Genomic DNA, 15,800 nt, shown 5'->3' on the forward strand with positions numbered 1-15,800 from the left:
TAAAGAGCTGTTGTCTTTTGCCTGCCACCACACCAGTGTCACACATCTCACACATCTGCAGCAGCCTACTTGCTTCCCATTCACAAATTCCTCTGCTGAATAACACCAAAGAGTTAAGGCTCTGTCAAAAGGTTGCGTTATGGGAAGGGAAACTAGAGAAAAAAAATGGCTTTCAGTGCAACGCGAATATAGACAATACTGTTTTGTAACTGCGTCGTTTGATGTGCAATGACAGGAATTAATCATTTTGCTTAACAGAATTACTCTTTGTTATGTAAACTTCGTAAAGTCAGTCTCATGTGACCTCTTTCAATTAGGAACAAATTGTTTAAAACTGTCGTATTTCTGAAGGCGCGGGATTCGTAACAGCAACCTCAGGGATTGGTTGTCGTTCCACCCCAGAGTACTCACAGCTGTGCAGTTTGACACCAAATGGAGACCGAAATGTGCAGAATTGCTTCTTTTTTTTTTTCTTTTCTTTTCTTCTTGCTTTTTTTTTTTTTTTTTTTTCTGACTGAACAAGCAATTCCTCTGCACTCATTCTGATCTGGGGCAAACATTTGTTTCCCATTTCATTTCCTTCAGCTCTGAGCGAGCGGGATTTGTTTTTATAGGTTTCTCATCACCTCAGTCTGCAAGCACCTCAGTGGTGAGAACTGCTGCGTTGCTCAAAGCTCCTTGGAGACAAGGAAGCATTTTCCATCTACCAAGAGAAAGCCACGACCAAAAGACATTCAGAGCCAAAACCTCGGTGGTTTAAAATCACTTCTTCACCAAAGATATCACATCTAGAGACTGAGAGTCAGTGGAGATCCCTTGTATACCAAACTGCCATGCAAACTGCTTAGGCTTTGTTACACTGCCTGAATTCACCATTTGCAGCTCAGTAGCTGCCCAAGTTCTTCCCCTCGAGAAGGAAAACTCATTGTACACTTCTGAATCATGCCAACGGGACCACTTTTTGTCCTCTCAGTGCTGCGTTAGGCTAATGGCCAGCCCCGATTGCTCTTGCTGATAAAAGCGCTGGCTGTCGTTTTTTCCCATGCATAATGGAACATTTACACTCAGGTCTTTGCATTTTCAAAGGGTAGCTGTACGGCTTTTAGTTAAGAGCCAAATCAGAAGATATGTAGGTTGGCTTTGAAGGCATCGGGCAAACTTTGATCTTGTTTCCCTCCCTGCCCTACCCAGCAGCAATGGTCACATTAAGTAAAATGAATCTGCCTTGGCTAAACGAGAAAGCGAAAGGTCTCACATCCACTAGCTTTCAAGCTGAGCTGAGCCATTACATCCATCTCTCTCTGACATCAAATGCGGTCAAAGCTTGTCAATGGACACTGCTGTGGTGTCTGCCAGCTGGCCTTGTCCTTGTACAGGGCTGCTCTGAGATGCAGGTCACAAACAGGATTGCAGTATGGCTGTAGGGCTCATTGCTTATCACCACTATATAAAATGAGGAAGCTACCAGGTCGGTGAAGGCTGGAGCAACATCCTTCCTAAGCAGCATCCCATGGAATTAAACTCCATAGTAGGTTCCTCTCTACACCTTCCAACAAGAGCAGCATAATGTAATCCTCTCACCCAAATTCCTGTGTTCTGTGCAGAAATATGGAGCCAGAGTAGTTGGAGTAGGTGCATGGAGTTGTCCGTGGAGCCTGTGGTATATCTCATGCAGGGTGGCTTCATGGGATGGAAACCACATCAAGCTCGTGCTCTGTGATAAACCACACTGGAAAATATCTCCCATGAACAGTGTATTGAGCAATGCAAACTGCAAGTGTCTGCTGGAGCTAATAATAGTGCCTTCCTCCAATAAGCTCATCAGCTTCTGAGGCAGTGAAATAATCTCTGGCATATTCCTCTTGGTTGCTGTGGCTGTATCTGGTGTTTCTATCATGGCATGTCTAACAGCTAATACTCATTGTGATATTTCAAAATGGGGTTTCCTCCCACTTGGTGCAAAATAGTCCTAGTTCAGCCCCAGGAAATAAAAACTACAGCAGCGATCAGCACTGTCAAGTAGGAGAAGATTTTCTGATCTGACTGTGCCAGTCTTTTCCATCATTTCATCAGTTCTTTGTTCCCAAGGACTAAGGATGTGTCTGCCTGTGATAGCCCCATCAGTACCATGGGTGCATGCTTGTAAGCACTGGGCATTGCTTTTGATCCCCTCAGTCCAAGGGAGACAGCCTCACAGCAGGGAAACCAGAAGCAATCTCATGGGAGAATGAGGCTTCAACCCATGAGACCAATCTAGCTTGCCACTGAAATGTAGACAAAAGGATTTGCACTCTACAAACACATTCCTGGATCTCCAGTGTCTTTTCTCAATCCTCTTCTGATCTATTTATTTGATACTGTACTTATATAACCAACTATAATTCTTCATTTTTTTTATTTTTTTTTTTTGTGTGTGTGAAGCATCAGGACAGCATAGAAAGTACAGTGTTAACTTCTGCTACGCATCAATATCCTACCACCATCAGTAAGTGATTAATAGCAGCTGCAATCCAACACAGTCTTCATTAGAAGCAGGTGAAGAAGGTAATCATAGAATACCCAGGGTTGGAAAACATCACTGAGACCGTCTTGTCCAACCATCAGTGCTGCACCCACATGGTAACGGCACACACCCAAAACCTTATATGCTTAAAAGAAGGATATTTTCTGCTATGAGTCTTACATTTTTCTAGAGTTCCACCTGATTCCATTACCCCCTCAAGCAACAGCAACAAAGCTCAAAGGAAAGACATCAATCTCTATTAGTTGTGTTTGCAGTCACCGAATCTAGAGGACAAAACAGGTCCATTGCAACGTATGGCAGTATTGTGAATTTCCTTCATCTGCAGCATGTTTTGATGCCATTAGCAGAAACTGTGGGCACTCCCCATCCCCAGAAGGGTTCCAGTGAATGGACGGATGTTTACGGGTGGAGGCTGCAGTGGCTGCAGGCCTGCTTCAGTAACGAGCTCCATTCCTATGGGGATTTATTTTCACTAAGAATTCTTCATAACTCATATTTTTTTTTTGCTCAGGGTCAGTCAGATGTCTGCCTTTCAGCCTGAACTATCTTTAGCTTCCAAAATATTTTGCATTTCAGGGAAGTGTTTGAGCCTCTTTGCCGAGAAGAAATAAAGCAGAATGCCGGGGGTGGCGCCGTGGCTGTTTGCAGGCACCCTTGGCAGCTCCAGGGTGGTGCATTCATGCTGGAAACTGTCCTGTTTTCTTCTTCTCTTACCTATGTAAGGAGATCCACAACCTGTCCTGAAAGGGGCTGCATGAGGCTGATGGAAATGGGAGGATGCACCCTGCAATGTACGGTCACAGTGCACAGTGCCCAGTGTGGCCCAGCTCAGTGCTGCTGCAATGGGGTCTTGGGAGCAATTTTAATTAAAGAAACATTTCCGTCCCACATGCCAGAATGGAATGTGAGTAAATGAACTCCTGGAAAACCTGGAGAATTGACTCCTTTTTTATTGCTGTTACCAAGAGAGCTGCAGCCTACTGTAGGAAACCTGCATTAGCAGAGAGGTTGGACTGAGATCTCCAGAGGTCCCTCCCAACCCCTACAGTCCTGCAGTTCTGTGGTCCTGTTACCTGTAACACCTGTCACACAATTTGGATCCTGATCTTTCCCAGGTTTTTCCAGTAAGAATCCGTGCATGCGCTATTAGTATGATCACTAACACGTTAATATTAATTTTGAAAATGCAAATCAGAGTGATTTGCCTTCTATTAGGAAGGAAAACAGGTAAAAACTATGGGATATTTTGGGAAGTGTTCTGCACAGAAATGCAGGCATGCTAGATAGCATTACTGGTAGGAAGAGCCCTTTGAGATGAGTGAGATGGAGAGATTTGGTGGAGATGTGTCTGTACGGAGAAAGGTTGACCTTGGAGAAGGGAATGCTCCAGGGAGACCTGAGAGTGGCCTTTCAGTATCTAAGAGAGGCTATAAGAAAGAAGGAGACAGGCATTTTAGCAGGGTCTGATGTGACAGAACAAGGGGGGAAATGATTCCAAACCCAAAGAGAGGAAATTTAGACTGGATATAAGGAAAAAGCTTTTTACAGTTAGGGCAGTGAAACACTGGCACAGGTTGCCCAGGGAGGTGACGGGTGTCCCGTCCCTGGAGACATCCAAGGTCAGGCTGGACGGGCTCTGAGCACCTGATGGAGCTGTGGGTGTCCCTGTGCATTGCAGTGGTTTGGACCAGATGGCCTTTAGTGGTCCCTTCCAATTCAAACAATTGTCTGATTCTATGATAAGCATGATCCAAGATGGGGGTTAATCAGTGAGCAGTCCTTCAGAGACCACCACATATGGGGACAAACCAGAGCACACCTGCACAGCTCCACACAATGCCAGCAGAGCTGGCAGGATTGCTGTCTGTGCAATAAGCCTTTAATCAAAGCCCCAACTCGCTGTGCATCCCCAGAATGGTGAGGGTGCAAAGTAGGTGGCAGGTTGGGCTGGTGTGGTACAAGTGACTAATGAGATTATGCTCCCCTGATCTCACAGCAAATCAGATTTTCATGCTGAGTGCATTTATGGAGGTCCAGGAGTGAGGGTGGCAGCTCCTTGTTAACAAGTGGTGGGCACCATCCCTGCATCGCACTGCTGTAACTGTACGGCCAAGTCGCACAGCTTTGCAGCTGCATTTGGAGAGTCTGAGCCCAACTGCTCATTTAAGACAAAGTTGCAATGAGCAGAGAGGCTTTTGAACTTGGGAACAATAGGAGCTATTTTCAATGGGTGAATAATGTTGAAAATCTGTCCCTTAATGTCAGCTTGTAGAATCATCATTTTTCCCAGTAAGTAATATAAAAGTTTAATTTTTTTTTCTCGATGGATTTCAATGCAACATTTACTCGGAGACTGTTTATTCCTCATCCAAGAATAGCAGGGAAACAAGCTGGAAGAGAACAAGATGATCTTTATCATTTCAAATAGAAGGATTTCAATCTTTCTTTTCACCGTATCACTGTAGTTCTGTACGTTTATATGCATCCCATGAAAGCAGCTTTAGGAAATCACTTACTACCATTTTTCACATCACATTCCTTTGACGAGAAGAAAGAAAAAGAAACACACAAAGACACTGCTACTGTTGGCATATGGAAATAAATAGAAGCTGTTTTCTGTACAGAAATTAAGCATGCCTCAAGTAATGCACTCCAGGAGTGCGTATGGATGCTTAAAGGAGAAGAAATATTCACATGGATTCTTTTTCATGACAATGATTTCTAAATGTCCATCTGTGGCGTCTTGCAGCAGATCCGTATTTTGACTTGAATTCTGTTTTGACACTACCAAAAAAAAACCCTTTCTGAATAGACACATTTTAGAAATCCAGTTTGGAATGGAAACTAATTCTGAAATATTGGAAATTCTCAGATTTCAAAGTAGGTCTCTCTATTACTCAGTGGAAGTATCTCTTCTTAATTAAAAGAATACATAGCATCATTCTTCAGAGCCTGGCAGCAGTGTGCTGGGCAAATAATTCATCTTGTATTGTCTTTCTGGCAGCAGAGCTCTCTCCTGCAACACTTCTTGTGCAGTAGTTTATCCCTGCATGAACCAGGAGTGCAGGATACTAAAATAAGGTTCTGGTTCAGGCTTATTACAAGGGCTGTGATTTTATAGCCATGAGAGCAGCTGTGCACAACAATTAGAAAATAGCAGTTTATCTTGCCCTGTGTTTCATAATGTGTGTTTTTTATTGCTATAATCCAGAGATACCCTCCTTGTCATGACAGGCTTCATGCTCGCAGTATTTGCTTTTTTGCTGTAGACGTTTAAACATCTGTTCTCCATTACTGACCTTCTGAAACATGGCTTGCCACTGTAGCACAGGCGAAAGCATTGAGGATGGCCACAAATCCCTGCTTTTGTTTAGAGCGAAGTTGCCAGACAAGGTTGTTTAAGCTGATACAAAAAAAAAAACAAAAGCAAAAAAACCCAACCAAAACAGTCTCTGGGTCACTGTTGCTGGAGTTCTGGCCCACTTCCCTTTATTAGATAGTTTTGGCCACAGGGCTTACACTGATCTTACAGCTGTAGCCCAACGATGACTTCATCCTCCTCTTGCAGCCGTTCTTCTGTGGTTAGAGATGATCTTCTGACAACACTTCTGACTCCAAGGGGTGGGCACAGCCCAATTAATGGTCATCTGCAAGGTTTGTTTCTGCACCGACATCCATTGATATTCTATAGGTACAGCAGGAGCACTGTTGTGCTGCCTTCACCTTACTCATGGAAAAAGGTAAGAGCTGGTAAGGGGAATGGCAGTGAGGAAGCCAACACTGTCTTTCTGCATGTTGAAGAGGCTGGAAATCCTACTAAGTGAAAGCAAAAGCTGACACGCTGTCAAGCAGAGAGAAGTTCCCTTGAGTTTCAAACTTGAGCAAAACTGAGCAAATGGGGCTGACTCTCACTGCAAGTTCAAGAACATGGAAATTTGTAATGCGTGTTTTGATATGTTCTGGGATAATCTGTGACCTTTTGAGTCCTTCTTTATCCAAAGCAAACTTCAGAGAACAACCCTGGCAGATTTCTCAGAACTGTGATGTTCAGTGTTTCTACAGATATCCCAAGTGATGCTCAGAGAGGAATGAAAACATCTTCAGATTACCTCCTACTTACAGGGGGATGGGAGCGAGAATTAACCACGGGTGCTTGTTGCATGGAAAGCTGTCAGAGAAATCAGTTTGTATGTCTATATACTGTCTTAGTCCCAAAGAAATATTTCTGTGATATTCCACTGATGCTCATTTCTTGGAAAACAAAACGTTTCATATTCATTTGTAGTATTTTCACAGCATTTTGGGGGTAGGAAGTTCAGCTATTTCACAGAGCTGACCGTAGTCCTGCTCTAGCAGCAGGCAGCACACTGGGTGCTGGGCACTATGTAATAGAGCTCCATCCCTGCCCAAGTTTCTTCCCAGTGCCAAGCATGGCCCAGCTCACATTCTTCCTGCAGAGCAAGCCAGGCTGCCCAGCAGATAAGATGGTAAGTGCAGACAGCTGTGGATGAGTTTTTCTCAAGGACACCAGGACAGCAAATTATACTTTAGCAGCTGAGTTCCTCATGGTATGTGCATAGCACAATGAACTTCTCATTTCTGCCTCTATGTAAAAGTTCAGCATTGTTTTCCCTCCCAAGCTAGGACCTGTTTAAGCTCCCTGAGAAATACATCCTGCAACATTTACTGGAAAACAGAGCAAATTTGGTAAAAAAGGCTCCAAAAAAGGCATTTTTAACATGGGCAATCCCTGCTGCTCTGCAACAGAAACAGTTTATTTCACCCCTAAATGGGCAAGCATTATGTTTTGGGTGCTCCTAAATCCACCTATGACCAAGATAAGGTCATTCCAGCTCACTCTAATATGATGTAGTCATTAAAAGTACTCTGTTGTCAACACACCTTCTTTCAGAGTTTTGCAGACACCACGCAAACAGGCCACTGCTGTCAGCTCTCACTCTTTCCTACCCCAGATGAGCTTTTTGCATATGATTTCTAGATGGTTGGAATGGTTGGACCTCTCTAACTTGTTCTCTTTCCCATAGTAGAAAGCACATGGTCTTACTTCTGGAGTGGTCAGCAGCATGTGTGAAAGTTCATCCTTTTCATCAAAGCACTTAAGCCCATGCTTAAAACTGAGAAAACACTTAAGTGCTTTGATAAAAAGAGAAGATCCACCAAAGTGGGACCAGAGAGATGCTACAGTTGATTTCCTTTGAGAACATCCTATACTCTCCCCAAATGGCTAATACTGTAGTTCTTGTATTCAGCTCAAAAGCTGTTCCAAAGCTGCAGCAAGCTTGATAGGGCTGGCATTTCTTAGAAGCTATTTATTCACCCATGACCAAAGTATTAAGACTCGCTCTCTGCAGTAAATATGCACAAGTGGACATACACTGGGAAACTCTTTGTCTTGTCCCCTGTTCTGCTGCTGAAGGAAGACACATGGTTTCAATGATGTCTTTGTTATCTGATCAAGCATCCAGTCCAATTTGCAATTTTAATGAAAATCAGACACCTGCACTGCAACTGATCTCCACTCCCAAGATTAACAACAACAAGGAAAAGAAGCATTCCCCTTATTGCAAGAACTGAAGCCACCCGTATCCCATTACCAAAGCCCAGGCTGTGATTTCAGATGTTACCCAGAAGAAAGGAACCCTTTATCCCTCTCTGGACAGTGATCTCCTCAGATGGAGAACCAAGCTGAAACAACGAGCTGGTGGTAACATTAGCTCAGAAGCAGAAGCACAAGCTCTGGCCGCACCAGATCTTTGCAGGCTTCAGACAGCCTAAAAGTACTGCACAGGCCGCACAGCTTTCCCTTTTATAAACAGCATTTATCCAGAATATTGCAGGAGTGTGAAATTTTGGTGTCGATTCAAGAATTTTTCCTTATTTATAAATTTCCTTGAGGTCATTTTCAATCTGCTCAAACCTCATCCAGCGATGGGATGAGTGCCTGGCTGCAGGCTGAGTGGTGCCTGGCTTGGAATGGGACTGGGCACTGTGTATGTATGCACTTCAGCTGTCAGGGGAAAAGAGCCTCAACGGACACATGGCACCCATTTGCAAAGCAAAGCTCCTACTGAAATGGGGAAAATGTACCAAAAAATGGGAAATAATTTACCAGAGTGTATGAAAGAGGCATTCTCTACTCCAAGAAGCAAAGAAACCCACTTCCTCGGTGTTTTAGCCAATGTTTACTGAAATACTTTCTAAAACGTTTCCTGATTTCTCCTCTTGCCTGAAGCCCTTTTTCTCTGTCAGCTGGGCTGGTGTTTGTTGATGTTTTTTATGGACAGGGAAGGAGGGGAAGGATAGGAGAAGGCAGGGAAGAAATATCAGTTCTAGTGAGCATCCTCAATACATTGATAACTACGACAGACTTAGCCCAAATCAAGAACTTCTCAATAAATTGGCAACTTGTTTACACAGTTTTCCAACACTGAAATAAACTTGTATCAGTGGAAACTCCTCATTTGTGGACATGTTCAGGGAGCTCTCAGCACACCAAGGAAAACTTCAGGTGCCAGAGACCTTGGGGTCCGCCTCTACTCAGTAGAGTCTTATCTCATGCATCATTTCTCCTGTAGTTGTAGCAGGAGCTCCCTCTTTTGCCATTCACGAGGTAAGTCAGGCAGCTCTGCTGACAGGTCACCAAAGCATGTGCTGCTGATTTAAGCCATTTATGTGCATGGGCTGGTGTTCCAGAGACCATTTTCTATTCAAACAAATTGGGCTCTGCTTTTCTAAACATGATTTTTCATCCCCTTTTGCAAAGAAAAATTTGTATTTCAAAATGACATATAGCCAGCCCAGCCTCACCAAATGTTCATGAGCACACTGTGTGCCCGTGTAATAACAAAGGAGCTTTCTCCCTGGGATGTTTCTCTTTCTGTACAGTGTTAGGGACAGCTTCCTCAACACTGTCCATGGGATCACCTCCTGCCATGAGACCCCTGAGCCTGCTGGGCTGCTGCTGGGCAGAAGGCATGCACCCTCATTTCTAACATAGGGCTTATGTGAATGGAAGGACAAATCTTTTGGTTCCAGTGGGCTTGAGCTGGACACTCCTCTCACAAGCCTGCAGAGCATTTGGTTGCACTCAGTTGCATTTATCTTGCTGGGAGAAATGCTGCAGTGACTGCAACACAAAGCAGTTCCTTGAGGGCCTGTTTGATACACCTTCCATGTTACATCCTCAGTGTGTACCTCTCTCATAATTTATCCTCTCGTCTCTTATAAACACCAGGTCTGGTAAAGCCATAAAACAGACAAATGTTTAAGCTCCATGCTTGGGTTCATGTTAAGTCTCAGATCTCTCCTCCAAGTCTGTGTGTTGTAATCTAGGAGCACTTGGAGAAGGGTGATCAGAAACGTGCTACGTTACTGTTGTCCCAGTCGCTGGGATTACATTACCAGGCAACTAAGAGACCATATTTGCAACAGCATACAAACATAGAATATCCCGATCTGTCTGGATTCCTTTCCTTATGGTAAATGAGCTGTCTCCTAAAGCTTAGAGCTGTGAGCACCCAGTGGGCGCATCTGCACTTCACAGTGGCCCAAAAGGGTCCCAAAGGGGACCCAGAAGGAGTCAGTCTACTGCAGTTGTGCTTCCCAGCCCTGAAGACTCAGTGCTGAGAGACCCCTAAGAACTGGTGCCCACAGTGTGCCAACCACTTCAGTCACCCACTCCTTACAGATTTTGGGGTCCAAAGAACTCTACAGTAACTACATTCAGCAGATCACCACGGTCCAAAACCCAACAACAACTCTGCCTCCATCTGAGCTTTATAATAGCTGTGGCAGAACAGTCGTGGGGAAAAATGTAAAGCTTTGTTTTCATCTCCCTCTCTTGATTCTCCCTCTTTTATTTTTTTTCCTCCAAGCAGGCAAACATCTGCAGCGCACTTTCAGATAACCATAGCAATGACATGAGGACATTGGCAGGCACGCTCTGTGCTCATCAGCTGCGCGCTGTGATTCAGCGGTCCCACACTCGGAGCCCAACCAGGAGGGACCCTTCAATGGAGACCCTGCCCCAGGGTCAGGGGTAGAGCTTTCACTGGAGCAGAACGGGGGGAACGGGGCTCTCAGTGGAGTTTCGATGGAAATCACAGGTGTTTCTTCCTTGCCTCCTCCCTCTGAGAGGCCCCTCTGTGTTCTGTTACGGTTTGTTTTTCTGGCAACCAGCGTGCTCTATTTTTCTTGCCTGCGTTTTTATGAGTGATGTTTGGTTCCTGCTAGAACAACAGAAAACAGCACACGGCTGGGGGAATTTTTCTGGTGTTTTTTTGTTATTTTTTTTTCCTTTTCTTCCTTTTAGGAACGATGTAAATTGTGATTTGAAAGCCCCGACTGCAGCAAAACTGTTCAGATGGATTGATGGGGGCTTCAGACCAGCTGGGGGTCATGGGTCAAATGGTTTAACCCCCCAGAAGGGCGAGAAATGAGATTAGCAGCCCCGGCAAAGCCATGAAAGGGGGGTGTGGGATGCATGGTACAGGAAGGCAGCAGAAATGTGTGGTGGCAGCTCAGAGCAGCTGTGTGAGAAGAGCTGGCATCACCATCCAGTTTTGCTCATGCCCAAGTGGGGCCTGGACATGTCTGAAGACAAAGAGGGGAATCACAGCTGGCCAGAGTGAGAGAATGGAAAGAAACATCCACATGTTCAGACCAGCAGGAGAACAAATATTCCAGCTTTTAAGAGGAAAAGGTTTTTTTCATTTTGTGCGGACTAAGGTGTTTTAAAATACCAGATATTGTGTTCAAAAGCAGAATTGATTGCTGTTCAGAGCAGGCTGTAGTCAAACATCAAGCATGAAGTAACAGCAGGTGTTTCATAAATCTTTAGAGCAGTCGCTTTAAAGGAGATCTGCCTTTTACCCTAAAGATGAGATATTGGTATTGCTAATATGCATTATCCACACACCTCTGTCCAACTAGTGAAAGATTTCAGCTGTGTACTGGCAGAAAAAATCAGTGGCATGTGTTGTGCATAAAGCATCAGCATGACTTGTTCTCATTGAATCACCCAGGGGCTGGAAGGGACCTCTGGAGATCATCTCAAGGCCACTCTTGGCACTGGGAGGTCATGAAATCATCATTCAGAAAGCTCAGTCGGGCCAAGGCAGAGCCTCTCCTCCTGCTTTAATCTTCTCCCTACGGAGGACACTGCAGGAGTGCAATGCTCGCAGCAGCAATTGCTCTGAGTGTCCTGTGAGCCCTGCAAGGGCAGGAGGCAATGGGAATCTCCAGCCTGCGTGGGTAACCCTACCTGTGAGACAGCTTGCAGGGGAGGAGGGCAATGGAAAGTCTGGAAACAGAATATGGAAAGGAAAAATGCAAGGCCTCCGTGTTACATGAGATCATTGCTACAAAGTGCATACCACTGTAAGCAAAACCAGTGCTTATTTGCAGCAACGAGCAATCTTTCTCTGCCTCTGCCTAGGGTTTCTAAAGGATTAATAGACTGGCTACTTCAAATCATGCAGAATGGGAAAACCCTCTTTCTGTGATCAGTGAGACTGAATAGGTCAGACGCCTCCCAACCTGAGAAATGTGTTTGCATGGTGACCACAGCATGGACATGGCTGAGAGACATTGCATTGGGTTCCTCAAAGGAAGAAAAACAGTCTAGGCTGCTTTAAAAACTATATATCACTATACAAATGTGATTTATTTAAAGCCAGAGGTGTGAAGATTATCTTCTGAGCCTGCCAAACTCGCTGCAAATGTCCTGAAAGGCAGACTGTATTACTATCATTTTGTGTTATACTACTTTTAAAAGAACAAAAAAGGGCTTTGGAAGCAAAAGGATGAAAACAAGTTTTCTCTTTTAATTTCCCAGATTGTGTGTAATTCTATTCTACGTACACACAGTGTAGATAATAGAGGTGTCAACTATGGGATATTGCAACATCCAGGATGTAATTTTATATCTCTGCCCACATCTTCACACTCAAACATGCAGTACCTCGTATTCTTTGCCATTGTTGCACTTCAGCAGGGCTCTTCACTTCAGAGGTCACCAGGCTCTTGAGTGGCCAATTTGTCAATAGCTGCTTTTGCCATGTTTACTCAGGTATTATTCAGTTTTGTGCCAATAAAACAAGCTGGTACATGCTGATTCTGTTCCTCATATTGTTTATTCTCTGGTATTTTGACCTTAGAGTTCATCTATGAAACATATTCAACCCATGCTCCTAGAAGCTGCTGTGGTGATGAATAGAGGAGAGCAGGGACAGGGTAGAATGGGGTGGGATGGGGTGGGATGGGGTGGGATGGGATGGAATGGGATGGGATAGGATAGGATAGGATAGGATAGGATAGGATAGGATAGGATAGGATAGGATAGGATAGGATAGGATAGGATAGGATAGGATAGGATAGGATAGGATAGGATAGGATAGGATAGGAACAGAACAGAACTAGTGTTTTTATTTTCTAGTTGGACAAATTTGATATTTCTTTTTGACTTGAAAGTACTCATTTTTTCCCTCACTTTACATTTAAAAATCACAGGTTTTATCCCATGGAGAACACCTGCCCTTTGCTCATGCCAGTCATTCCCAAGTCCTATGAAAACAACAGCAGCACGACCCAGCAGATCATAGCTATAGCTTGACCCTTCTGCCTTCATGGTAGTATGACTACAGAAGTCCATCCTAAGATGCTCAATAAACTCCAACCTGCTGGTGTGCAAATGTCTGCATCACAAAGGCCTCCAAGGACCAATCACTTTCCAACAGATGTTTTACAAGCCTAATTTTCAGAGGACGGCTGTTCAAAGCTTTCTGAAAACCAAGACCTTTAGAAGTTTCTTTAGCTGGACACTCAATAGCTAAGGCATCCAAATCCCTAGCTATTTCTGAACATCTTGGCACACACTGCTGAGCATAGGAAATGGATGAGATTAACGACTTCGGCTTGCACATCAAGCAGGATATGAAGGGCTTCGCGTGCTATGTGCATAATACGTCCCTTTTGCCAGTGTCAATCAGATTTTAATGCACAAAAAGACATTGTACCCACTGAGAGAGCAAACATTTCACTTCTGCGAATCAAAACTTACAGGAAATATCCTCTTTCTTCCTGTCTTCCTACCTTTACAGGAGCTGGAGAATATAATCACCCAACATGAAAAATAAAACAGTAAATTTACAAGCTAAAAATCAGAGGGGAATGCTTCCTCTAATTGCCCTTATGTGGAGGTTTGGGCTTTTTTTGGTTTCATTTTATGCCCTAGAGAAGATCAAGGTTTTCTGAAGTGTGTTCTGCTGCACAGGACATTTCTTATCAGCCTTGAACTGTGAGAGCTGCGATAGGAAATGTGCCATTCATTCACAGTGCTGCTGCTGGGGATTTTAGGCATATCTTGAGCATGTTATCACACGTTTTGTATTGTCTACTCTGCCTTGAGAAAGAAACTCTCTAATCAGGGCCAATATTTTCTCTTTTTGGAAACCACCAGTTTGTTTCTCTGCCTTTTGCCTTGCGCTGATTAAACACTTTCCTGTTGAAACAGTAACTACAGGGCCACAATAGCTGGAAGAAAAAGAAAAGAAAAAAAAAGGAAGAAAGAAAAAAAAAAGAAAATAAAGAGACTTTGAAACTTGGTATCAGCTTCGTTGTCTTTCACTGAGAACAGCATCATTTTGGATGCATGGGCAAGGAATATACGAGGCAAGACAGGAAGAAGAAATGTTGTCACTTGGCTCAGTAATGGCCACTTGTTAGCACTGTCCTGCATGCAGGTACAAGAGGTGTCTAGTTCTTTGGAATTAAAATAGAATCATTAAGGTTGGAAAAAAACACTAAGATTGCCAAGTACAACCATTACCCCATCACCACCATGCCCACTAACCATGTCCCTCAGTGCCACAGTCCTCTCACCAAAGCCCCTGGGAAAGGTCCCCTTATGGAAGAGCTCAAGGAAGTTTCTTCTGTGACCAGAGCCATTCGTGTTAGAAAGACTGAGGCCAAAAATATTTAAATTTGATACCACCCAGAACTGCAGGGAATTTACTGATCACAAACTGAAACCAAAATACGTCTGAATTTTTTCCATCTTCGCGTGGGAGAGTTTTCCCTCACACCGTCCACACAGCCCATTTTGATCTGTTCATTCTGATAAACTCCAACTTTCTGAATACTTTGAAGTTCGTTTCCCAGGAATAGGATATATATATATATATGTTTTGCTGTATGATAACTAAAAGGTGAAAGGATATTTTTAATGGGAAGGAGAACCCAAGCGTTATGAATGTACACACACAGTCCACTGTGGCGGTATACATGTAAAAGTAACATTTATCTAATCACAGTGGTATCAGCTTAGTGTGACATTGCCTCTCAGAAAGGGAGAAAAATCATGCTAGTGTTAATATTGCAATAAGATAAAGAGGTTTTGTCCATGTAATTGTGTCAACTCAATTAACTTCTAACAATTGTACTTCTAAGCTACCCTACTTTGTAATTGTCCTCACCTTAAAAGCTGGGTGTTTTAACTTTTTCCTTCACTAAAATCTAAAGTGGAGGAAAATCAGAACTGTTCTTCTTTTCATCTAAACTGAAAAGCACATGGATCTCAGGCTGCTTATGTGAATATCCAAGAAGAAAGAATCCCGTTCTTAACATTCTATCCATATGGGAAATTGGGTATTCTGTGCATAATGAAATATTCCCTGCTTATCAGGAAAAAAAAAAAAAAAAAAAAAAAGAAAAGAAAAAAAAAAGAGAGAGAGAGAGAGAAAGGAGAAGGAAAAGGAAAAGGAAAAAGAAAAGGAAAAGGAAAAGGAAAAGGAAAAGGAAAAGGAAAGGAAAAGGGAAAAGGAAAAATAACTGCACAAGACAAATGCTTCAACCTCTTTATCAGGTATGAATTAATAACCAAGTTGAGCACCTGGGGAAGCCGTGCACTGCATTTGAGGATGCTACGTGATTCTTAGCTGCTATGGTCTGATAAAAGAGCCTGCTGTGCAGGGCTGCATGAACCTTATAAGCACTTGAGGCAGTGGCACACAGAGACAAGTCTGGATATAGAAAATCACCCCTAGAAAACAAATGGCAGCTCCAGCATCCTTCCCCAGATTGTCACTCAACTCAATGAGAAAATCCAGTGGACGTGGTGAGGTGCAGTCCCAAAACTGGAGGTCCTCCTGGACCCCAACTCTGCTGCATTTTGAATGCTCTCTTTCATTAATGTTTGTGTCATTCTTTAAATGACAATTTGGGATGAGCACATTTTGTTTGGGTGTGACCAAACATG

This window comes from Coturnix japonica, chromosome 15, assembly GCF_054131305.1.
Source record: "Coturnix japonica strain WE chromosome 15, WE-NBRP24, whole genome shotgun sequence".
NCBI classification, from domain to species: Eukaryota; Metazoa; Chordata; class Aves; order Galliformes; family Phasianidae; genus Coturnix; species Coturnix japonica.